We start from the raw sequence: 26,645 nt of genomic DNA, 5'->3' as shown, positions 1-26,645 counted from the left end.
AATGTTGCCAAACATCTACCCAGAATCTACTCAGAACACAATGACATTCTTATACAATTCTAAACAATATGGCATGTACTTAAGGAAAATTGCTGTTATATTTAAAATAATCTGATAATATCTCTCTCTCTCTCTCTCTCTCTCTCTCTCTCTCTCTCTCTCTCTCTCTCTCTCTCTCTCTCTCTCTCTCTCTCTCTCTATATATATATACAGTATGTTTCTAGAGTTACCACCTGGCTAATACCAGAGTTCCTGGTAAATTCAGGAATTCCATATTTATTGACAGATTTACAGTGAACCGCCATCACATTCCTGTTCAGTTTTACCGCCAACCAGCTCCTAGCAATCTCTTCTTCCCCTTGGCTGTCCCTCTGAATCTACCCCAGCCAACTCCCTGCCTTCAATCCTTCCACTTTTCACCCTGAGACATTATCATCCCACCCCCTGTGATGTCACTTCCTGACCCTTCCAATAGAGGCTGGTATGAAACACCATGAAAGGTCGCAACCCTATATGTTTCTTAAATTGAACCAAATGACCACTTCTGAAAATAACATACAATAAAAGTACATACATATATAAAAGACTACACTTTACAGCATATACCATAACTGACAAAAGTACCATAACACAAGTAAAATGCTTTACATACATTTAAGGAAGATACATGTACATGGTTCCTACAAATTAAATTTTTTTTTATCATATAAGGGTGAACAGAGCCACAAAATCCATATGACCCATGTTTATTATGAATTTCTGTAATTACTACCTATTACATTCTGAATGGGATATGATGCTATGATACTGATGGAAATAACTGGGGACAGTGCCAAATGACACTTGTTTCTTCATGATTGCGATGCATGGACAAAATTTGTATGGGTAATTTAATATCAGGTCACAGGTGCAAAGTTTTCTCTAAATATAGTAACCCATGGCAACGAATCAGCAGGTAGCATTAATATGTCTGCCAGTGTCTTATCGGCTGATATGGGTTATTAGACCTGTAGCAAATTGTGCAGCTGTTCTACATTATTTTGTATTAACACTTAGTCCTTAAATTAGCATCATGTTGTCCATGTTTTCATTTCTCTTGTACTTTACAAACCCAAAATAAAAGACAGCACAGTGGCCCTAGAGAGAACATATGTTTCATTTGTCTGTGATAAAATATCCTTCTGTATGTGACATACAAAATTATCTCCCAGTGGCTTTACAAGTTCCTTACCTTTCTTTTCTAAAAACATAATGTATGCCTCAAGAGTCATGTCCTTTTACAAAATGTAATCTCCAGGACAAATGCACTTCCATAATACTAGTGGTTTACAAACTATGGGAAGCTTGTAGCAGTGGATGGGGGAGCCTCTGTAGCATACAGAGTATTGTGGAGAATGGTCATTTGCTCTCCTAGATATGCCTGACGGGCCAGCTTGAAGGGCAGCTAGGGTGAGATTTGGGACAAATAACTATTGCCTTGGGAGGGATGTGGATTAAACTACAACTCGGGATCAATTTGTAGAATTATTTTGCCCACCCCCAAAATATGCACCCAGATCTCATGGGTACAAATGTTTGTGCTGCTGTTTGCAAACAACAAACAGAGCTGCCTTCAACTGGCAAACCAAAATACCAGAGTGAAGTTATTTAGGGCAGCCAAGTTTGGGAGTTTTACTTTGAAAGCAGCTAGTAAATTGCAGGTAAAACTTAGTCCCTTTGTAAAATGTATAATTAAGCAATTAAATTCTTAATGAATCAGATGAAAATTAAGCATAGGACTGGCCAGATATGGGATGGCTTTGACGTAGTTGGCCATCTTAAATATATTGCAATATATGGACAAACAATCCCTGTGTTGTTTAAAGGGTAAGACATTTTTCAGTAGCAGTATGCACAAAATGTCTCTGTCTTAAATATATTGATAATGGGTTGAGTGCAGAGGACCTCTTGTATTTGAAGTTATTTAGGCCAGACATGAGCATCCCATTGAACATTCTTATTCTGTGTATGACATAAAAGGCAGGAGTGTGAAAAAGGTGCCATGTACTTAACAAGGCAAAAAGCAGCACCAACCATATGCAGGGCAAAGCTTAGTGGACCAGCACTTGCATCCCTGTTCATAGTAAATGATCCCTAAAAACTTGCTCCCTCCATAACAGTACTGACAAAAACTGCAGCCAAACAGAATACTCTGAAAAAAAGATATTTCACCCAGAATAACAACTGAAACTCAAGCTCAATAATCAAAGCACAAGATTCAGAAGATACAGCATCATTCTAGCATAGGGTAAAGAGTAGCCTTATTTGAATATAATTTATTAGGATTACATTGAATGAATTGAGAATTTTCTCTTATTCCCCAAAGGACAGGAATATTAATCCTTGTACAGTTTTCCCATGTGATACAACTTCATGCTCACTCAGCTTTATAGGATTAACACTGTCTTCCTTGATAACAATACTTTTATACTGTCTATGAAATGATTATGTTTTGTGATGGGCGAATAAATTTGGACGCCTGTTGGAAAAGTCACTTGCGCCAAAACCGTCGCGCTTCAACATTATTCGGACGCCCATTGACTTTAATGCCGAGATATAAATTGACATGAGTGTCACAATTGATTCGGGCATCAAAATCCGCGTTTCTCTAATTTTTTGCAGTTTCGCGGGAAATTCACACATTTCTTCACGAGGCGTAACGGGACAAATTCGCCCATGACTAATTATGTTTTATATGTGGACATGGCCATGTTTTATAAAAGTTGTGATTTATTACTTATGTCTATATCGACATTTCTTTGCAAAGGGAAGTACAGTTTTGGACTTTCCTAACTGTAGTCCACCTTGTGGTAGCACAGGTGTCTACTATATTACATATTCAAAAGACTGGATTATGATGCCAAACAAACAAATCTATCAGACCTAGAACTAGCACGGAGGCCACAAAAATCTCTTGGGCACTTTAGCAAGGTGCTATTTGTGCAAAATAATGAACCAATATGCTTCACAGTGTTCCAAACTACCTAAACTTGTTAAGTTTAATTCAACCAACTCAACCCAACCAAGCACTAATATGAATAATATTGTGCTAACAGATATTTATTCATGAATTCATTGCCTGTTTAGTAAACCAAGAAAATGGATTCTGCTTTGCAAATTATACAAGGTCTGTTCCAGGGATGGCAACCCATTGATAACATACTGAATACATGATTATTTAAGAACTTAAGAATAATGAAGTGCAAATGAATGCATTGTAAAACTAAATTCAAATGCAAAAAAATGAGCAGATTTCTTTGAGGATCAAAAAACATAAAATGGACTTGGGATATTACAGGAAAGATGCTGGAATATCGTTTAGGGCACATTCACATTCATAGGGTGCACCATCATGTACAATTAATGACAAATGTGTTTGACAACAGGCCAGTAGACATTAACCTCTAAAAGAAATGCAACTTGCAAAATATCAATTCTTAGTTGATACTCACCGGACTAACTTGCTTTAACCATGAGGTCCCTTATGGGCACTTTTGCAGACCTTCTCAGGATTTTTAATCGCCTTGGCCTCTAGTCAGCTTCAACCAAACTGAATGATCTATAGGGCAGTAAGTAATTCCAGTTGGATAGTTTTGTATGAATGTTGCATCCAATTAGGACACTATGAGCTTGATTTAATTCAATACGGTGCGGTACTTTTTGTATGAGAAGTGGTACTTTTTGCATTTTTGCAATTCAATTCTATGCGCTAAACACTTATCACACTAAATCTTTTCGTGACCAAAGTTTTTCACAACCTAACGGCCCATTGAAAGTTCCGGCAACACTTACTTTTCGTAATTCAATTCAGCCTGAAAATGATTATCACCTGAAGTATTTTACTTTACACCATTTTAACTATCGTTAAAGCCTTTCCATCTTCTATTCTCACACATGCACACATTTTTTAAAGGGGAAGTAAAGTCTAAAATAGAATAATGCTATAAATGCTGTATTTTGTATAATAAACATGAACTTACTGAACCAGAAGCCTAAAAAACAAATGATTTATGCTTTAAAATTTGGCCACAGGGGGTCACCATCTTGTAACTTTGTTAAACATCTTTGCAAGACCAAGACCACATGCTCAATGTGGTCTGGGCTTCAGTTGGGAGGCTAAGCTTAGGGATCGTCATCAATTATCAAAACAGCACAAGTCAAATAATATCTGCCATAGCAGACTATACAGCAAATGACTATTTGTCATTTTTATTCATGACATTTTCATTCAGGTTTATTTTTTTGCAACTAAGTGTGTATATTACACTTGACTAGTACTGCATCACTATTTTTATTTTTACCCTACCAACCATCCTCTGATTGAAAAGCCAGACTGCAAGTTGAAACGGCCTCACATAAACTCCAATTTCTATTCAGCTGTCCCAAACACTATAATCTTCAACCTCACAACTCGATATATTGGGTTTTCTGGGTTATTGGTCACATTCTAAAGCTATCAGTATAAAACTTCAAAAATTAATATTTTATATGTTAGCTAAAATATATCTACACAGATCCTAAATAGGCCTTTCAACAATTGTCATCACTAATCATACTTAATCAATTCCCTTTTAATGGATTTCACTAATACACCTTGTAAACCATTTAATCATCTACAATTGTTTACACATGACTGTTAACCCTTCATCATTGCACGTTGAATGTGCTAAGCTAATTTTCAATGTTTTTTTAAGACCCAGATCTGAAAGTGTTTATGCTAAATTTGGCAACGACAAACAGGACTATAAAACCCCTTCACTCCTTGGCTTATTGCCTTTATACAATGGAAAATGTTGGGGCTCCTTTCTGGCTCAGATATGTCTAGGATGCTGAGAAGAGAAAACAACAAGGAGAGCAAGCCTTTGCTCAAGATTTCAACTTACAAGTCTGTTGCTTCCCCTGCTGTATCACACCATTCAGCAGAGGATTTACAAGCTAACCTCCCCAAGTCCAGCTCTGCTCATCGCCCCCCACCCCTTCCCAGCAAAGTCCCCTTCCTCTTACCACTGCCCTGCACCATCCCCTTCTTCTTCCCCCACCCTTTCCCAATACGGTCCCCTTCCTCTTACCTCTTCCGAGTGTCAACCCTTCCTCTTACCCCTGACCTGCATCATCGCCTTCTTCTTCCCCCTTCCTGTGCATGCATAGGTGTGCGTGCATGCTCATTTCTTAATGGTTGGGTACAGCACTGGAGAATGACTTGTCTGTCTCCAGTGTTATTAACAAATCCAGATGCGGCTGGGCAGCATGCCGCCCCTGAAATTCTGCCGTCCTAGGCCTGGGATTGCCACAAATCTGAGCCTGTCCATTAGTAGTTGCTGTGGCACATCTGCCTGTTGTTTCTCTACGTCCCCTGAGGCTACATAAAGCCAGGGACTTGCTGGCTGACTTAGGGGAGGCTGAGGTCATTGATAGACTTTATAACAGTGCCTCATGGATCTCTATGAGCTTATCCAAAATTATATCGATCCTCTAGCCAGTAGCGTAACTAGAGAGGGGCGGGCCCTGGCGCGGGACGTGCAACCGGGTCCCCCGCATCTTCCGCACGCCAGGAAGCGGCTGCAATTACTGAAGAAGTCAGTGCCGGGGGGCCCTGCTTCCCCGGTAGTTACGCCACTGCCTCTAGCACCTACAAAAAGGGCAGTTCTGGGCTTCACCAAGTTATTGGCAACCTGCCATTTTCGGATATCTGGCAGCTTTCAGTCATCAGAAAGGCTTGTCAGTGGCATGTCTCAATCCACTTTCTCTCTGTCACTGACTCTACAAGCTCTTAAGAAAGATGTCATTTATTTATTAATTTTCCCAACAACAGACAAGAGTGGCTGAAAGTGAAAAGGGACTTTTATGTCCGAGGAGGTCTGCCTAACATCATTGGTGCAATCAATTGTACTCGTGTGGCTTTATTGCCCCCTCATGGTGATGAGCAACTTTTCCGGAATTAAAAGCAATTTGATTCAATCAATACTATCAATTTGTGATACAAATATGTGTTTGATGAATGCATTTGCGGCCTTACCTGGAAGCACACACGACTCTTATATTCTGCACAATTCATCAGTCTACAGGCATTTTGAAACTGGTCAATTAAGTAGTGGTTGGCTTGTAGGCAAGTATTGTTTCAACTTTCCATATAATTAGTTATAGGTGATCTGTCCCATTTCGCATAGCAGGAAATTCACAAAATTTGCGAAAAATTTGCAAAAAGGTATGGAGTCAACGGGCAACAAATTTTTTGATGCACAGCAATTTTGACGCTAGCGACAATTTTTATATGTGTGACTATTTTGTTCAAATGCATTTTGATGTGTGGATTTTCGCCGCAGTTTCGTGAACACAAGTTTTTTTATGTCAGGGTACTCTTTGCTGTTTCCTGAAACATTATTAACGTCTTCCTTCTATAACACCCACTACAATTCACATTACACTCTCTCATTCAGACAGGCTGGTTGCTATAGTAAAATGTACCCTAACAACCAGACATCTCAGTAAGATATCTAATAGTTTAGGTGTTACAACCAAAGCTATATGTTGGATGTTCAATTAGAATCCAACATTCTACATGTGTTTGTGTGTATGACATGCTCCCTTAATTTACACATTTACAGTATATAGAATTGGAAGTAAACCTTGACTACATGTAAGTAAACTTAAGCTAGGCTTGGAGTACATGAGTTAGACTGTAGCCTTTGGCCTTCTGTATTAGTTGAAACAGATGTCTAATAAATGTTGGCCCTTAATCAAACAATACAAAATAAACAACCAATCTTTGCCACCATTTTTATTTGTAAAAAAGAAATCCTTACAACAGGATGTTTTTTGTTGTGGCCTTTGTTGCGAAAAAAACCAATGACATCCGCTTACAAACACCTGACCATTGATGTCAAATAAAAGAAGGCACTTTGCTGCAAATGTTACCAAAATACTGTATCCACATAACAAACTAGACATATCATTACAATAATAAAGTTGTCAAACAATCAAAAATAATATTTGAATACTGTGGCGCTAATTTATGGGCAGTTACCCATAAGAACCAATCAGTGACTGGCTTTTAAAAGCCAGCTGCAGGTAAAACAATGTATGCGAGAATTTGATTGGTTGCCCCGGCTTACTGCCCATGGGCAAATTTGCCAAGTGTTGATAAATGCCCTGCTGTGTATTTAACAATTATTTTTTACCCTTTTTTGAAGTGGGACATAATATAGCACTTTGTTGTCTCAGCCAGTTACATAACACAGGCAGTGTTGCTTGCACAATATCTTTTTCCTTGGCCATTGTGTCACAAAGCAAATCACAAGTGGTTGGTGTGTTGTCCTCACTAGATATAGGAGTTATGTTAGAGCTTTTTTGAGTATCTATAAAAAAGACATCAATGTGTTAATCATCCATAAGCAAATGGCAGAAGGTTCACAAAATCCTGATGCTATACCTTATGCATATGCATTTTTATTTTTATTTAGTCTAGCTTTACCTTCAAAAAAAAAACATCTCCTTCTCTTTCTTTCTTTCTCTCTTCTCCCCCTCCCTCCTTTAACTTAGAAATTAGACACAATTTAGCTATATATATATATATAAAGATGGATAGATTACATAGTTTGTGTAGATTGATAGATTGTATAGTTACCCAGATTATAGAGAGACAAACACCTAGACAGACACACTGTCACACAGATACATGCTTACAGTAAACAACAACAACACCAACTGCAAAGTGTCTATGAGAAATAATATTTATACCAGAGCAAATGTTAAGGTTAAGAGCAAGTACTCTTAAAAAAACAACCATTATGAAATATGGGTTGTAAGTTAAGACAAAAAAAAAAAAAATTAAAAAGGTGTTTGATAAATGGATGGATCTCCTGTAGAACTGAACAGGCTTATATGGTCCTCTTTGGTGTGAAGGGCTTCTTCTGACATTTTTTGTTTAACTATTCTTTTGCAGTCATTAAACTTTTTTTTGATGACTTCAGTGCTTCTAAGTACACTGCTCACGCTGTTGACAGATGCTGTGACTTCATGCCAGCATTTTTGGGAATAAGATGTACTGACCTAGTCAGTTCCAAACAGATCATCATATCTTTCAATGATAGCTGTGATGAGTGCCAAATTTTCTTCAGAGCTAAACCTGTGGCCTCATTGCCTATCGTCATCATCATTTGGATTGACACTTGTGTGGTCCGAATAGATGCCATGTTCTGACCTTGTAGGATGGACTTGGCTTGAAGAACTCTTAGTTGTTCCAACAGAACTACATGAGCCACGTCTGGAGGTGGTAGGCGTCTTGATTTCACTTGGTTGTTTAGCCACATCACCATGTGGGTTTGTCTCATCAGGGCCACCATGGACTGTGTTTGGCTCCATTATACTGAAACTTTTGAAAGATATTTTGGCATCTAAGGGAAAAAAATGTTTAGGCATCTGAGACATACTTATAGACAGTGACATTAACATCAACTAATGGCGTTGGCTACAGAAAGAAAATTTTATGTAATGAAATGTAATGAAGCATTCAAAACAAACATAGCATGGTGATAATGCTAAGCTTCATTTTTTGATCATTGACCATATTGTGTGCTGCATGATAGCTACTGCTGTTTTTCCTAACAACACCTATGTAATTGTTACAGTACGTGACCTTAGTAAGCAGCCCAGGTTTATAACAGTTTATAATAGTATTAGAAATGGACACAAACATAAACTACTGAAATTAGAAACTGAAAATTACAGCCTGACACCACAAAAAAATGTGTGATGGGGTGATTTGACCCTTTACATGCACATTCTGAATGATTTTTACACTTTAACAAAGTGAAAAAATTAGACATGGCCAGTAAATGGTTCTAAATAAGTATATGTTTGCTTGGATTGTTGTAGATGATGGATGTTACAAATATATTTGTTTAGATGTGAGTTCTTTTGCCACTCAAACATGAAACATCATTTTGAAATGCAAAACACACATGAGAGAAGAGCTTGCAAAAAAATGAAAGATAGATGATCTGTTTGGAAGGCTGGCAAAGGTACATTTGGAGTGGATGTTTTTTCGAGGTCAAATGTACCTGGAATAGCGGAGTTGGAGCATACAAGCACCTGCAGCATGAAGCACAAACGCAGTCATAGAGAAAATGATATGCAATATCTGTGGAAGGCTGAAGAAGGTCATTTTCGGGTGGTACGGGGTACACTATAAGATGATATAGAGGATATGGTTAAGTGCGCAGGTGGAAAAATGTGAAAAAAAGAAGAGTGAAGTTGAGGTTGCTTTGAAAGACAGTTAAGTCTTGTGGGTTGCTAGAATGCACATGGGTATACTGTATGTTTTGCGAGGCCAAACGTACCTGGAATAGTGGAGTTGAAGCACGCAAGCACCTGCAGTATAGAGGGGAATCTTCCAGAACAGCAACTTCTTTGTATAACAGTGCTATGTCTAGGGGGTGTTGAAGTAATATCATTTGATTGGTTGCAATGAGCCAATATAAGATGTTGCTAGGATGCCTAGACAGGCTTTACCTTTAGAGGGTACCTGGAAGTTATTTTTCACATCATTAAATTGAAAGGTTTTGAACTTGACACATGTTTTATTTAACTGTATTTGTGAAAAAAAACCAGCAATAATCGTTTCTGCAAAAAACGAGTGCCAAACCAGAAGCCCCGATAACACATTACAGAGAAATTGAAGGTTTTGCGCATTCGCAAATTCCATGCAGCAATACATTTAATAAGGTAGATAAGTGCATTATTTTTCGCAGGTAAACACATCTTATGCGCATTTTTGCACATTTAGTGCATTGAATTGAGGCCAAAATGTGTACGAACAGTTGCCTGTCCAATCCAAACTCACTGGTATTAATAAGAAATTGGTAATCCCTGTTTTAAGAGCCTATATTGGAAGGTTTTTCCACAATATGTTGGAGCATTGTTAGTGGGATTCATATACGTTCAGCTGCAAGAGCAATAGTAAAGTTGGAAACTGATATCACATAAGATCAGGCCTGGCTTCCAGTTCAATCCACAGGTGTCCAGTTGGGATGAAGTCAGTGTTGGGTGCAGGCCAGTCAAGTTCTTCCACCATCATCTCAGCTATCCAAGTGTGTGCTGGAGAGAGCTTTAATGTTTTGACAGATTAATGCCCCAATACACAAAGAACCTTTATCAAACTGCCGTAACAGACTAGAAAGCTTGGCATTGACAAAGATCTAAATGTACATGGAAGGGGTAAGTAATTTTTCCCTGGAACCAAAAACTATTAGCCCAAACCATGAAAAACATTTCCAGAAACTTCACAGTCAGCTTTATGTATTCAAGTAGGTAGACTTCTTCTGGTTTCTGCCAAAACCAAAATCAGTTGTCAGACTGCCATGGAGAAGCAAATGTATTCTCCTGCCCAGAGTCTAATGCTGGTGACCTTTACACATTCTGATGTCTGGTATTGTGTGTAGTAGTGTTAGGCTTGTATGCAGCTGCTCATCCATTAAAAACCCATATGCTCAACAAATAGTTCTTGTGCTGACATTGCTTGCAGAGACAGTTTGGAACACAGCAGTGAGTATTCCATCGGAGGACATTTCCTTTTAGAAGGGGTGTCTGAATACATTAAGTATAGCAGTATATCAGCTCAAATAATTGCTAAATATGCAGTCATAGATTAAATGATATCAACAGATCTAATGCCCAATATACTTATGAGATCTAAATAGAACTGTGCCATTGTGGTTAATTTGTGAACAAAAAACTGTTGCTCCCTTTGTAACTTCTCAAAGATCCTTAAAGTAAGGGACATTAATCATTCACCTTACAACCATTCAGGATGTATTAGTGTTCATTCCATATGGAATACAGGCTTCCATGGCAGTCAAACCATTGGTGTTTCCAATATTTTGTACAGATTTGCACCTCTACAAGTAAGCCCTGTCTTTTATAGAAATCCAATTCAGCCAGGATAGGCTAAACTCTTTTTTTTGGCACAGTTCATTCTTGCATGAATATATAATGAAACGACTTTGTACCTCCAGGTCATATTTATAACAGCTAATTTAAACAAATCGATGCAGTGTATTTTATCTACTGAAAACAGGATTCTAAAAACTGTCCCATTTAATCCTCTGTTATTGCAGACTGCAGCAGGCCGACCCATTAATCTTCTATGTTCTATATGATAATTTAGTTTTCATTGAGACAAAATGCTTTAAAGAGGCAGTACAGCCCTAAAAATTTTTGGCTAAACATTTGTAAAATATGTAATACAGGTATGAGATAATTTATCCAGAAACCTGTTTTCCAAAAGGCTCAGAATTACGGGATGGCCATCTCCCATAGACTCCATTTTATACAAATAATCAAATTGTTAAAACTGATTTCCTTTTTCTCTGTAATAATAAAACAGTACATTGTGATTGATCCAAACTAAGATATAATTAATCTTTATTGGAAGCAAAATTGAGTTTATTTAATGTTTACATGGTTTTCTAGTAGACTTAAGGTATGAAGATTCAAATTACGGAAAGTATAATACATATAATACTTATATTATTCCTATTCTTTTATTTTAAAAAAATCCACATTTTTTCCCGTTAAATAGTGCTAGCGGAAAGGTTTTACCACTGAAATTACTCTCCCCTCCCCTATAAACAGAAGTCAAGAGAAGTCAATCCCACAATTAGAAACATTTTGGAACATCTCTTGGCTAGTGAATGTAAGAATATATTTTTATGGAATAGGAGTACATAGTCACCCAAACATAGTGACGTACAAAGGCTGAAATATACCCAATGACTTGCGTGGAATGAGTAGAGTGGCTGATGAATGCTTATTTACATGCACGGTTGCATTCAAACCTTTTTCGAAACACATTGGCAGAGGAGATGCACATAGAGAATAAACAGTATAGCTGACACATGCACATAATAATGCTTACTGACAGGCTTGAAAGAACTGATCCTCAGTAAGTAAATGACCCTCGGGCTAGTAAACTGATACTCAAAACTGCGTCACTGAAACTCACACCCACAAAGGTGTGCTGAGCCATGGCAAAACTATGTGTATATATATATATATATATATATATATATATATATATATATATATATATATATATATATATATATATATTGATCATTAACACTCCACATAGTGTTGCAAATTAATGTGAAATGTATGTTATTAAAATTGGCCTCTCTAAGACTACGTTTTTGAGACATTAGTGTTTGGATAAGTGTGTCCAACGAGCACTACGTTGAAATATATATGTATATAATACAAGAGCTATGAGCTATAAATATCCTGTAAATTATATCCTCGTAAACAGTGACTAGTGATGTCATCAGTTATAAACTAGTACCCCTTGTTGGAAAACATGAGGATATTAGAAGTAACCTCGGAGTTCCTCTACTGGGGATGTCGGTAGCTTTGCCAAGAAAGACATTGCTCAATTTTTAGGTGCTGTCTGACTTATATGTGGATCTAATTTACCAACCCCACAGGCACAAGTTCTGGAACTCTGAAACTAACTTTGCAGTCTGAACGATGGAAAAGAAATGCCTATGTGCCCCATTTCTATGGAACCAGGGCTGAGTGATGTGCAACTCCATTCTAGGTGTGCAAGATGTAGGACCATGTGCAATAAACAGTTTGCTCTATTCCTTCTTTTTGCACTTTTTGCATTCTGACCCATCTCTCATAACTGAGTCTGTGTGAGTGTTTAACAATGTGAGCATCTGTAAGTGTAAAGTTCCATAGGAAACTGTTCTTCTTGTGCTAAAGTCCATTTGAACACAAGATGAATTGTTCATCTGTAAACAACCTTACATGGCTGAAGCCCGGCACAGCAATTTCTCCTTGCAAATAGTTTTCGCAGCATGCCATAGGCAGAGCCAAGCATTATACTGTATTAGCCATACACGGAGGCTTTTGAAGTCAGATCAGGTTATTTCATTTTATTATCAAGTGCCTGTGCCCTCTATACAAGTTACACTAATAACATTGTAATAGCGGCCTCTGGTTACATAACAAAAGCAAAGAAAACAGTGCTGATAAGACTAATCCCTAGAGCCCAGTGACTCTAAAATCTGTCCTCGGATCAACCCCAACATTTCCACAACAAACTGAAAGGATCAATCGCAGGCACAGATGCCTACTGTATGTAAAAATGACTTGGATTCACGATTGCCCTTTGTGCAGATTACATTGAAAGCTTGTAATGGTGAGTATACTGTACTGTATGTGTTTGCATGAAAGCAAGGATCGCATTGTATGTTTGAAACCACCACATGCCTTGTGTAGACACTCCATTAAATAAATTGGTTGTTCGAACACCAGCTTGGTCTAGGATTTCCACTGGCACATATATAGTGTACAGCCAATCTGAAAATGCATGGGCTGTATTTCTACCCAAAAGATTTTCACTTGGGCTAATTTATTATTTTTTTAGTGTTATTTGGCTAATTATGTAAGTGTGTATGGAAATTTTATCATATCCAACCGGCTGCATTGTGGGTTATTCCAAAGGTAGTCCTTAAGGCTTCGCTCTCTAGTGTTTTCTTTCCTATATAATAGCCTACATTGTGGTTGAAAGACAGAGTTTCATACAGCCTTTTGTATTTACTGTATCCATATTAGTGTTAATTCCATTCTTGTTGGAGGGCTAAGGTGTACAAAATAGCTTTTTTCGTTTAGGGTCTATACACACAGCAAAAACACCTGTAACCATGACTGGTGCTTCCTGTATTCTGTGCATTGTGCATCATGTAGAGGGAACCTTGTCCTTATTATAAATAAGCCCTGAAGCCCTATTGACTTCAATTAATAGAATTCCCTTGCTTTTACAAAAATTTGCTAGTGCTGTTTGAAGGCAATCAACAATTTTAGATTTAAGTATGGGTATCTCTATGCACACCATTTTCCACAGCCAAATAAAAGAATTGTTATGCCCCTGGTCTGTCACATTCCCATATCCCCAGGTGAAGAAGCTATCAGGAAAAGTGACACTATAAATCTTAAGGTGCAAATACTTGAATAGCTATATTATAGAAGAAATGTGTATAAGAGCACCTAGGGGGTTGGTCTCTAGAACAAGAGAAGATGGGAAGCTATGTTGTATAAAATTTCTTTCACATGACCAAAGCTCCAGAAAGCACCGAATAAGAGGAAGTCCATCTCTCATATACTCTATTTAAAAAAAAATACTATTGGGTTTATTTAGGGGCAGATGTATGAAGGGCCGAATATCGAGGGTTAATTAACCCTCGATATTCAACTAGGAACTAAAATCCTTCGACTTCGAATATCGAAGTCGAAGGATTTAGCGCAAATCCTACGATCGAACGATCGAAGGATTATTCCTTCGATCGAACGATTAAATCCTTCGAATCGAACGATTCGAAGGATATAAATCCAACGATCGAAGGAATATCCTTCGATCAAAAAAACTTAGGCAAGCCTATGGGGACCTTCCCCATAGGCTAACATTGACTTCGGTAGCTTTTAGCTGCCGAGGTAGGGGGTCGAAGTTTTTTTTAAAGAGGCAGTACTTCGACTATCGAATGGTCGAATAGTCGAACGATTTTTACTTCGAATCGTTCGATTCATAGTCGTAGTCGAAGGTCGAAGTAGCCCATTCGATGGTCGAAGTAGCCCAAAAAACACTTCGAAATTCGAAGTTTTTTTAATTCGAATCCTTCACTCGAGCTTCATGAATCGGCCCCTAAATGTTTAAAATATTTTATAGTAGACTTAAGGTGTGCTGATCCCTTATCTGTAAAATCCCAGGTCCCAAACAGGTCTCATTACTTTAAGTCACACATAGGCTTAGGCCAATCATGTTTATTCCAATAACAAGAATGAGTAAAGGAAGTGCTTATTATCGCCCCTCCCATCCTGCAATCTCTTCATCTATTATATATTGTATAACTGGATCCTCACATGTTTATATATGATATTTACTAGGCTATCTTTTACTATATTTTTTTATGGAATTACAGCATTTTCATTTTTTTCTTTTGGTTCATTTAGTCTAACATCAGCTTCTCGGGCTGAAATCAGATCACCAAATGATAAACATGAAAGGTAAAAAAGGTAAGCTGAGCGCTGTTGTGGAAAATGCACGTTCTGCCCCATTACACGACTTAAAGAGATGTGCTCCTGGAAATTACAATAAGCATTTCTTTCTTTGCCAGTGCTGATCCATGTTGCACATCTGATGTCAAAGAAGAGTGAGAGTCATTGTTCTGAAAAAAATGCATGTTGTGCATCATTAAACAATGCAAAGGTAGCGCATTCAAGAAATTCAATTACTTTTGTCCTTTGCATTGCAGTAGAGGGCTCCAGGTGAAAGAAACAATGGCTGTGGAGAAATATTCCCCATAGCAAAATAATAATAGCATTACTGGAAGACGCAATTGGAACCAGTCACTCATACTTATAAAGAAGCTTTACATACCACTTTTGGAACAAAGGGGTTGGGCTGCTGTCTAGCATAGATAGTCACAGTGGGGATCAATACAGACACAAATGAGTGTAGATCAATGCAAAATCAGCTGCATGACAATGGATTAAATACCTGCTGTGCCTGATAATAACATAAATATCCTACTCATTATTTTATTTATGTGCCTGTTGTGATTGGTCGATCAGATCTTTGCTGAAACGAAATTACATTAAATGACACAATTTTGACTAACGATAAAGAAGACATGCCACATCTGAGGTGTGTAGCCACATAGTAGATGAACTTGATGACTATGTGTCTCTTTTCATCCCATCATAGAGATAAAGTGTGATTTGTCTTTGCCTTCTTCAGTGTCCCTTGTGTTTTCACATTCTAATCAACATAGAAATCCTTATGGGCATATTGATCGTTCAGAAACATTGGCATTGTTGTGGTTTAAAAGCTACTATGCACTAAAATTAGTTGAATTGGGCAGGGGAATGGCTATGCTGCCATTGGTTGTGATGCTATGAGGAAACCTGGGGACCTGTTTTTACTCTGAACTATTCAATAAACAGCTATGTTTTACTGTCCACAACCCCTTCTATATTTTTCTTAGCCAAAAAAAGTGAAGGAGGTCCTTGTGGTTAATAGGATGATTTTAATCCCCCATTATGAGAACTCAGTTCATTACTGAATGAGAAATAATTACTACATTTACCCATTACTGTATAATTCAGCTTGCTATTTGTAGTTGTTTCTGTTTGTCTTATTGGAACAAACGATTATCCAACCACAGTGTTTACTTACAGATGTAATAAAGTACAGGGAATTTGCTTTGGTCTTACATATATGAAATAGCAATTATACAGCTAATTAAGAGGAAATGAATTAGCTAAATGTCTCAATTTGTGGGGATGGTCCTCATGGGGTGCTTGGAGTAGAGACAGTAGTAGCTTAGCCTGAAGGGCAGTTAGGTTAAGTATTGTGGATATTTGATCTCTTGGATACACCTAAAAGACCAGTTTTAAGGTAAATTAGGGTAAGAGCTTATACAATATATGTGCTTTTAACCATGGCTTAAAGACTGATAGCAATACAGTATTTTCCTATATTTGTACTCATAGCTAATGTTCAAAAGGGACACTGGTCAAAGGTTAAACTCTCAGGTAGGATTTGAATGGAAAATGTTTGACATCACTGACCAGTAGACATGATTTCAAAACTTTGCCTAGACTTTGCAGTTGACATCAAATGTGTTTATTTAATGCATGTCCAACGTTTCGGCCCTAATGTGGGCTGAAACGTAGGCCATGCATTAAATAAACACATTTATTTCACATAAATACGGAGTGCTGGTCCTTCTATCAAGATGTACTTGTATGACAAAATTTGACCAATGCACCCGGACTGTGTTTTCAAATCCTTGAAGTATATATATATATATATATATATATATATATATATATATATATATATATATATATATATATATATATATATATATATATATATATATATATATACAGTATGTATATATATATATATATATATATATATATATATATATATATATATATAGCGGATTTGCTAGAAAACACTGGAGTATTATACAGGCAGAAAAAGAACTGGCTAGGATCATCCCAGATCCTCCCATGGTTTGTTACAAAAGAGGCACTAATTTGCATAACTTGTTAGTTAAAAATAATCCTGTGCAGTGTTATGCCACTATAAAACAGACTTGGTTAACAGGTGACAAACCAGGTTGTTTTTGGTGTACTAATTGCTTGTGGACCCGTGGCTTGCAAGGCAGATAAATATACTGTATATTACAGCTATGCTAAAAATGAACCTGTATGACAGTGACTTCTACTGAAGAATTTCATTTTTGCCCAGTGACGCAATTAATTCTTTCATGCACAGAACTGCAGTATAAAGGCTGTCATATGAAGGATTACCCAGCAATAAATCTACCTTTTCTGCAGAGGAAACCATTATCTGCCTACAAATAAATAAAAAAAAACTGACACAGAACTATAAAGAAAGTGCTGTACCAGAAGACATCATAAACCATTCTACAATTTTACTGATGGATAATTTCCTGTAAGTGCATACATGTGAATATACTTTCATGACTCACCCATGTTTATTAAGTTAAAATGAAAAGAGTTCTGCAGCCTTGGTACAAGGGACAGCATCAGATTTATTCCTACATGCCACAGCCTTGATCATTCCTTGCTTGTATAAAAGAGATTGCCCAAACAAACTCCATTTTTAAAAGGCATAAGACCACCATTAAAGGGACAGGTTTGGAGGTGCTACAGCCACATAGAATTTTGGCCATACCTCCTGCAGGACTACTCTGCTAAAGTACAGAAATACACAATAAGGGGCTAGCACAGTTACTAAATTACTAGTGAAACAGGGAACAGGGAATATGCATTGAAATTTTAAGGTGCAGTGAAACTTGCCGGTTTTGCTTCACTGAAAAATCATCAAACCAGTAGAAAATGTGAATTTTCTGCAGTTTTGCAGTCAATGAAAAGGTGTTTGTGTTTTCTGCTTTTTTCTTCCCAGCACAAAAGAATGTTTTTTTCATTGGTGTTTTTTTTCCAGAGGAGAAAACACATTTCCCCATAATAATAATGCCATTAGCGATTTTTCCTATGTTCCAGCATAAAAAAATCTTCAGATTTCAGTTTTTCCTGGTGCAAAAAGAAAAACACAATACAATTCTAAAATGGATTTGTTTAATAGTCTGACGAAAATGCAAATCTCATTGCGATACTGTACCAGGCGAAAACAATTTGCTCATACGTTTTGATCAATCCGCCCACGATTGTATGCTTGTTGGTGATTTGGCCAGATACTTTCATTGTACTTATATATTTGACTTTGCCTTTGAGAGCTCCCACAAACCCCCTACTGGTATAACTCTTCAATGGAGCTACAAAGCAATGTTGGCTTTGTCTTTCCAACAAGAAACAAGAAAAGCTGCACAAAATATTTTTTGATTTTAACATTCACAATTAGTCAGTAACCTAATTAATATTGCATAAAATGTAACAGCAAAGCCATACACAGAGTGTGTTTTTCAGCGGCAAAGTGCCCAGCATCCCCTCCGGCAATATTGTGTTAATGCTTTGGCAATAAATGAATTGTTATTCATCTGGGCCCTAGCTCTCATGTGGAAATCCACAGTAAACCTTTTCTCCCTGTGGCATGGAAGAGGAATCTCCCCAGAGATGAGAAGAGCTGTGTCAGTGATTTGCTGACATCCCATGAAACAGCTGCAGGTTGGTTTAAATGACAGGGAAAGTACAGTGTCTTATTGTTCCCCTGCAACACTAAGGCTTAGAAAATTGCTTTTTTGATCGCCTCACCGAGGGCTCATACGGAATGGCTGTTCATCTGTAGTGGCTGTCCAGGATTATATGTTCAACCGCCATTCTTGAGAAAAACGGTTATAAATCAAATATGATTTTCTAATATAGCAAATTTGCTTTTTATTCTCAGTCATTTTGAGTATCTTGTGCTCTACCCGCAGAATTTTTCATCTAATAAAATGGAAATATATATATATATATATATATATATATATATATATATATATATATATATATTTTACATTTTATGCAGCTTTAAAAAAAATAAAAAATAAAAAATATATATATATATATATTTTTTTTTATTATTATTTTTTTTTTATTTAAACCTGCATAAAATGTTCTTTGTGGAAATGGACTGATTTTCCTTGGCTCACATGGGGAGAATTTTATTAAAATAATATATATGGAAAATTAAATCTGGCCAGAACGGTCAATTCAAATGAGTTCTATTGACATATTTCCCCTGGGCATGAGCTGGTTTAATGCAAAATTGAAAAACGGATCTTTACTTTAAAGATACAATATTATTTAAAAAATGACAATTTATTACCTTTAAGCTGGTATATAATGAAGGAGAAAAAAGGTTCAGATTTGATTCTTAAAGGGCATGTATACTTTCTCAAAAACTGACCCTTTTGCTCCCTCTAGCTCTTCAAAGTATGTCTCCCAAGCATTATTAGAAATGCAACAGAATTCTCCAGTCAGTGCACATCTGGCAATAACTAGTGTTATTAAGTCAGAAAAAGGATGAATCACTGATATAACCCTTGATCAGAAAATTAGGTGTTTTTTTGCCTGATACAGACTCGCAGTGGCAACTATTTCTGTGAATCTGTACTAAAATTCCACCATGTGTTTTGTTTTGTATGGGAAAAAAGCAAGAAAAATGTCCATTGATTCCATGGTATTAGGTGAAAGAAAATCAGAGAAAAAAACACACAACAACTCCAACCTATAAATCTGGCATAAAAAAAGAATGAAAAAAAACCCACCATTGAATCCATTGCATTTGGCATGAGAAAAAACAAAAGCCCATTGACTGCAGTTCATTTGGTGCAATCAAAAATGCAGTGAAAAGTGTTCATTGACACCAAAACATATCACCATTTTGCTGATTTTTCAGCATGAAACTGGGCACTTCTAAGCTGTTTATGTTTAAGGGGGTGGTTCACCTTTAAGTTAACTTTTAGTAATGACTAGTTCTAAGCAACCTTTCAATTGGTCTTTGTTATTTAGTTTTTAAAGTTTTTTCAGTATTTGCCATTTTTCTTTTGACTCTTTCCAGCTTTCAAATGGCGGTCACTGACCCCATATAAAAACAAATGCTCTGTAAAGCTAAATTTTTTTGTTATTGCTACTTTTTATTACTCATCTTTCTATTCGGGCCCTCTCCTGTTCATATTCCAATTTCTTACTCAAATCAATGCATGGTTGCTAAGGTAATGTGAACCCTAGGAACCAGATTACTGAAACTGCAAACAGAGAGCTGCTGAAGAAAAAGCTAAATAACTCAAAACCACAAATAATAAAACATGAGAACCAATTGTCTCACAATATCTCTCTCTGTATCATACTAAAAAGTTAACTCAAAGGTGAACAACCCGTTTAAGTTACTGAATGCTAGTTTTGGAGATGGTTATACAGTACAAATTAGCAGGGCGCTTTACAGATCAAACACCACTTATAAATAATAATCTGGCATGCAAGGGGTTAAACAATGCAGCTTTACTTTTTATGTTAAATAATTAACATAAAGCATATGATAAGTATCTGAGTTATATGAAACGCGTAAGGCTGTATCCTTGTGGACTGAAATAAACTACTTGATGATTTGACAAGCCTGCCTGGAAGTTTGGTCTCTGCCTTTTTTCTTTATATTTTACCTTATGCATGCAAAAAATATAAACTCAAACTGCATTTATGTTCCATTTTATTTTGCATTGCCCCATTTTGTGCACTTTCAAACCGACCTTTAAGGGGATTCATAGTTAACTTTGTAAAAGTTTAGGGACATTTTTCACTTATTTTACACCAATTTGTTGCCCACAACAAAAAGTTTTTTTTCCCATTTCTATTTTGCTTAAATGAGAACCAAACCCTAATGTTAAAAAAACCCTACCCCCCTACCCTACATAAACCCCCCTCCCTCCTCCCCCCAGCCTAGCTGCTGCCCTGGGCAAATGCACGGAGGGTTAAGTAAAGAGTTAGGGGCATTTGCCTGGGGTAGCAGCTAGGCTGGAGGGAGTCTATGTAGGGTACGGTTTTTTTAACTTTTGGGTTGAATTCTCATTTAAATCGGTTTACTAAATATATGTAGGGGATTGAAGTTTTAGTTACACTTTATTTAGTCTCCTGAAGGTTTGGGCACCTAAATGTGGTTCTAAATATAGATGGATAGCTGTTTCCCTTTATCTTGTGTTAAATATTGTTCTGACAGCTCAGTAACTAGTCAGTAGATGTTTTATTCTATAAAATTCTGTCTCCTTTGGTTCCCAAACTTGCTAGAGGATTCGTGGTGTGCTTCATAAGTCCTGGAATTGAGGAAGGTATTAGTATAGGAGAAGTAAGTGCAAAAAATTTTTTTTTAACTTTGTAAATTTGTAGAACCAGGGTAGTTAGAAGAGCAGCAAGGAGACTAATGAGAGGTTAGGCTTAAAACACTGAGTTCATTTATAAACACTGGGCGATTTTGCATATGGGCAATAATTCATAACAACCAAGCAGTGATTGATTTCAGTCAGCTGCAGGTTGAAAAGTTATATTTGATTGGTTGCCATGGGTTACTGCCCAGGTACATATCTGACCATTGTTTATAAATGAGGTCCAGTGAGATTAAGTGTGTAGATTAAAATCCATTGCTGGTCAGTGACATGCAGGGTTGCCACCTGGATGGTATTTCACCAACACTGGCTAAGTCTGGGGTCCATATACATTTATAGAGTGCTCTATTATGCCTGTTATACCTTGTTATGCCTGTTATACCTTATTTATCCCAATCCAACTCCATTCACAGCCTGTTTCCCTGGTAATACTTTTGACCACCGTCCTTTTAAGTCAACACCCTGGCTCCTCGCATCTCCTACTGGTATTTTTTCATAAATAAAAGATAGCAAGCCTAGTAGTATAATTGACACATTCTTCTTAATGCATTTCTCTAGTATCACAAATCAGGCATCTCTTCCCGAGTCAAGTCCTGTGGAGAAAATTCTAAAACCTTATCTGTTCGGGTCTTTAGAGCATAAGAATGTTCTGAATGGAAAATCTAAATGAGACGCCATCTGCATTTTTGGCAATCTACAAGCAAACTTGGTCGATATAAAAAGTTTGCCTCAAATGACCTGTTTCCATATCTTTTCCCCACTAGTTTCTTATGAAACTGACAACACTGCTAAACTGAACTGGTTATTCTTCCTTTCCAACAATTATTCAATCTAAAATGTAAGCACAGCATACACTGGACAGATCTGAGCCCTTGTGCCTCAAATTACTGCTAGCTGATTCACACTGTGTTAAATGGATAATGTTTGGACTCCCATATAAAAGTCAAATATACTGTAGTCCCCATAAAAAATGGTATTAAACAGAGGCAAAGGGTGTAGGTTGTACTTCCCATAGCACCTCTTCATATTTAGTAAGATGTCTGCATGATGACTACTGCTGCATACAAACATACAGGGGCATATTTTTATTCTGTGTATAACAAAATTCACCAAAAAAACTGGTGTAAAAAGATGCGTAAAATAAATTTATTAATAAAGTGTGCTTTGATTTACACCATGCCATTTTTACACTGCAAAGCCTGCCGATGTGTGTGTTGAATTGTCCCGCCATCACTATTGAGCTTCTGAGAAGAATCTGCCTGTGGCCTGCCCACTTAAAGTCAATTTGCTAATTACATAATGTTACACACTAAGGGGCACATTTACTTAGCTCGAGTGAAGGAGTAGAAGAAAAAATACTTCAAATTTCGATTTTTTTGTGTGGCTATTTTGACCATCGAATTGGCTACTTCGACCTTCGACTACGACTTCGAATCAATTGATTCGAACTAAAAATCGTTTGACTATTCGACCATTCGATAGTCGAAGTACTGTGGGGAAGGTCCCCATAGGCTTCCGAACAATTTTGTGATCAAAGGAAAATCGTTCGATCGATGGATTAAAATCCTTCGAATCGTTCGAAGGATTTAATCGTTTGATCGAACGATATTTCCTTTGATCGTTCGATCAAAATAATTGCGGTAAATCCTTCGACTTTGAATATCGAAGTCGAAGGATTTACCGCAATTATTTTACTCCGACGGTTGAATATCGAGGGTTAATTAACCCTCAATAATCGACCCTAAGTAAATGTGCCCCTAGTTGTTAGGAACCAACCACTAAAATTACTGTACCTTTAAGTATTCTTAAAGTTACTTAAAAGCAAAAACAAGCATTTTTCTTAATTTTGTAAAAAATTATTTTTTGTAATACTGTACAACATATTCCTTAACTATGATGATTTGTATCCCCGGAAGGATTTCCATATGTAGTACAGAATGAGAGCATTATGGGTGTCAGGAAAAAATATTGATAAAATCTCTGCTAATGAGGCAACAGATTATTGTATGGGAAGTGGCAAAATGCCTGACATGTATAAATGTGTGCAAAAAATCCAGTGCGTCAAAAAAATGCATAAAAATTGTTGTGCGTCAAAATTAAAAGGACGCCCATTGACTTTAATGCATTTGGACAAAATAGGTGCTCGTATAAAAATGTTTGCGGGTGTCGAAATTGTTTTGATGTGTAGAAAAACCTCACGGCACTCAGGTCTGCGTGAAAATTTCAATGATTTATTGAAGTGGAGTGCAATGCAACGTTTCGGGGTAACCCCCTTTGTAAATCATTGAAATTTTCACGCAGACCTGTGAGTGCCGTGAGGTTTTTTTACACTGCTGCATTGGGAGGTTGCCGAGCCTCCACCCATGTGCACCAGGCAAATCTTTATCTATCGTAAAGGAGGGCGTGCGAATCCACACTACATTGGTTAAAATTATTTTGATGCCCATTGACTTCAATGTGTTTCACGAATTTTTCATCGTTTTGCAAATTTTGCTGTAAATTTGCAAATTTTTCATCGAAGCGAAACTGGACAAATTCACCTATCACTAGTCATAGGGGGGCTCGATTATCAACACTGTGCAAATTTGCCCATGGACATTTACCCCTAGCAACCAATCAGATTGTTGCTTTCATTGTTCTACCTGCAGCTGCCTGAAAAAAGCCAAGCGCTGATTGGTTGCTATGGGTTACTGCCCATGGGCAAATTTGTCCAGTGTTGATAAATGACCACAGTGTCATAAGGTTGAGTATTTCTTTAAAATCCCCTTTAAAACCTGGAATCTTTGCCATCTTTTGAAAATGAAATTCCCTACCTACTACTGCCATTTGTAAAGCTTTCTAGCATAGCCTTATTTTAAAGGATTTTTGCCTGTCTATTCTTCCCGGGGAGATTTATCTGCAGCAGATAAATAAATTATATTTACAGACAAGGAAGGGGAAAGCCTGATCATAAATCTTCCTTCTTAGCATAAATGGTAGATAGAAATGCTCGCTGGGGGGACAGTTCACTGTGCATTTCCCTTCAATATGGATGACAAGCCTGATGTAGTATAAAATAGTAGAAAGGCAGCAATCCATAAATGTACAGTATTTTCTGACAAGGCACAGGGAAAAGAATACTTTATTCTCATATTGAGAGGCAAAACGTTTTCTTTATTTTCCTAAATAAAACCAGCCCATTGTAACCAGTAAAGAGCAAAAGTCACTAAAAGGGTTTTCTCAAGGGACACGAAAAGGTCCAAAACTTTACGAGTTGCTTTAAAATAAACTATACTGTTCATTTTAATTACTATTGTTTAATGAAGCAGGACATTTTACTTTATTGAAAAGGGCAGTGGAGACCCAACCTAAACCTCACAAGGACCCAATTTTGGATATGGATTAAAATCAGTGAATTATGTGTTATGGGCTGCCATCAGAAATTCACATTTCCTCTAGGGTCCTGTTCAAGGGGAATTTAGAAGCCCATTTTTAAATACAAAACAGAGTTAACTGTTGTTTTACAGGGCTCTGACAAAGGCTGGCTTGACTACTGCTCATATAAGAGTGCATTTTCGATGTGAATATATACCTAACTATTAATTCAGTGATTGAATATGGCTTGCACTTGCTACACCATAATGATTTATTCTTATTTGTGAGACGGATAGTCAAACTGGGAGAGAAATATATGGTGTTAGCAGCATGCCTTACTAAGGTGCATTATTCATTTGTATGTATCCAGGAGTGAATTGGTGACATAAATACTTCTCATTGGCACAAACCCCTACAGTACAATTAAAACTTGAATTCCTTAAACACAAGGGACCTATATTTCCTAAAAGCATCTAAGCCTTACATTTAACAGTGATTGCTTCAGATTTCGACTCAACTCCCTGGGCAAGTGCTCTGCTTTCCAATAGACTGTATTTTCATCTTTGCAAATGTGTATTGGCTTGAGAAAGATTCATCTCTCTTATGGTGTGAGTTGCTGAGTTACATGATAAATATTCAGTGAATTAGGCCACATACCAGGGCCTATAATGGCTGGGAACGGCCAAGTAGGCAACTATTGGTGGCTGTCAATAGCTTACATAACTCTTGCATTAATTGAATGTGCATTTTTTCAATTTAAATGGTAGAGTAAAATAGATTTACCTTTGGCAGCTATTCCACAACAGAAAACTGATGAGTGTTTCCCATTTGAACTTATATGATAAATGTCAGTATCATCAGAGTCTGTTTTTCATAACAATATATATAAGTAGTTTTTTGCCTTTAGAAGAGTATTGATTTCCATGCCATTATTCTTAAAGTGGATTGCAGGTAAATAATGTATTAGGATCATTTGGTTACTGGAAATGTGATCCTAGCTATTTTATATTCAAAGTATACAACTTTTGATTGTTAGGTAATTAAGGTACAGTATAATTGCTGGCAAAAATAAGCAAATCTTCCACAATTAAATTACATTTTGCATTGGCTCTTATTTTCCAGACATATGTGAAATTCTGCACTAGGGCAGCAGCCAATCGGCAATTAGCCTGATGCAGTTAGAAATATATAAGCAAACTTCTGACTGGTTGCTAGGGGTAATGCATAGTAAAAGTTGATATCAAGGGAACTTGATGTGCACAGAATGTGCACACAGTAAGCTAAAACCCATATACATTTTTTAAATGTATATACATTTATATATTTTACCTTAACACGTGTTCTTTCATCTGCCTGTAGTTATTTAAATGTCCAAATATACCTAACCTGTGTACATATAATTAAGACTGCTCTTGAATTGCTTATTACAAGACCAGACATTATGAATACACGACTGAATGGAAACAATCTGTCCAAAGCCCTGTCGTGAAACCCAGACATAAAGGAATTACTTGAAGTTGCTTTTTCATATGTTGTCTTGGTTTGGCTTTGATAGATCAATAGCATCTTGCAGAGTCACCTTGAAATCATATAAGGAACAATAAAAATAGTTTCTGTAGAAATGCAAGGTCTCTGGATAAAAATAAACACTCTTCACATAACGTTTCTGAAGCCCGTTAAAGAAGAAAGAAGAATGTTAAACATTCATTTATTTTTCATTAATAAACATATCAGTGGGTAAGTGAACAGCTCCATTAATTATTGCCATGGCCTTATCTGATAATTCCCTATAATTAATATTAGGCACAAAGTTTTCCACATGCTGTAAACCATTGTAACCAC

At 36.9% G+C, this 26,645-nt stretch overlaps 1 protein-coding gene across 1 annotated transcript in view; it reads right to left on the bottom strand.

Annotated features, from left to right (window-relative positions):
* The window catches only part of b3galt1.L (Beta-1,3-galactosyltransferase 1 L homeolog), a 147,859-nt gene that overhangs the window by 32,771 nt on the left and 88,443 nt on the right, over window positions 1-26,645 (bottom strand). The gene's annotated exons all lie outside the window — the stretch shown is intronic.

Source organism: Xenopus laevis, chromosome 9_10L (genome assembly GCF_017654675.1).
Source record: "Xenopus laevis strain J_2021 chromosome 9_10L, Xenopus_laevis_v10.1, whole genome shotgun sequence".
Lineage (NCBI taxonomy): Eukaryota > Metazoa > Chordata > Amphibia > Anura > Pipidae > Xenopus > Xenopus laevis.
The sequence above is the reverse complement of the archived record's forward strand: the minus strand, read 5'-3'. Positions and strand labels throughout refer to the sequence as shown.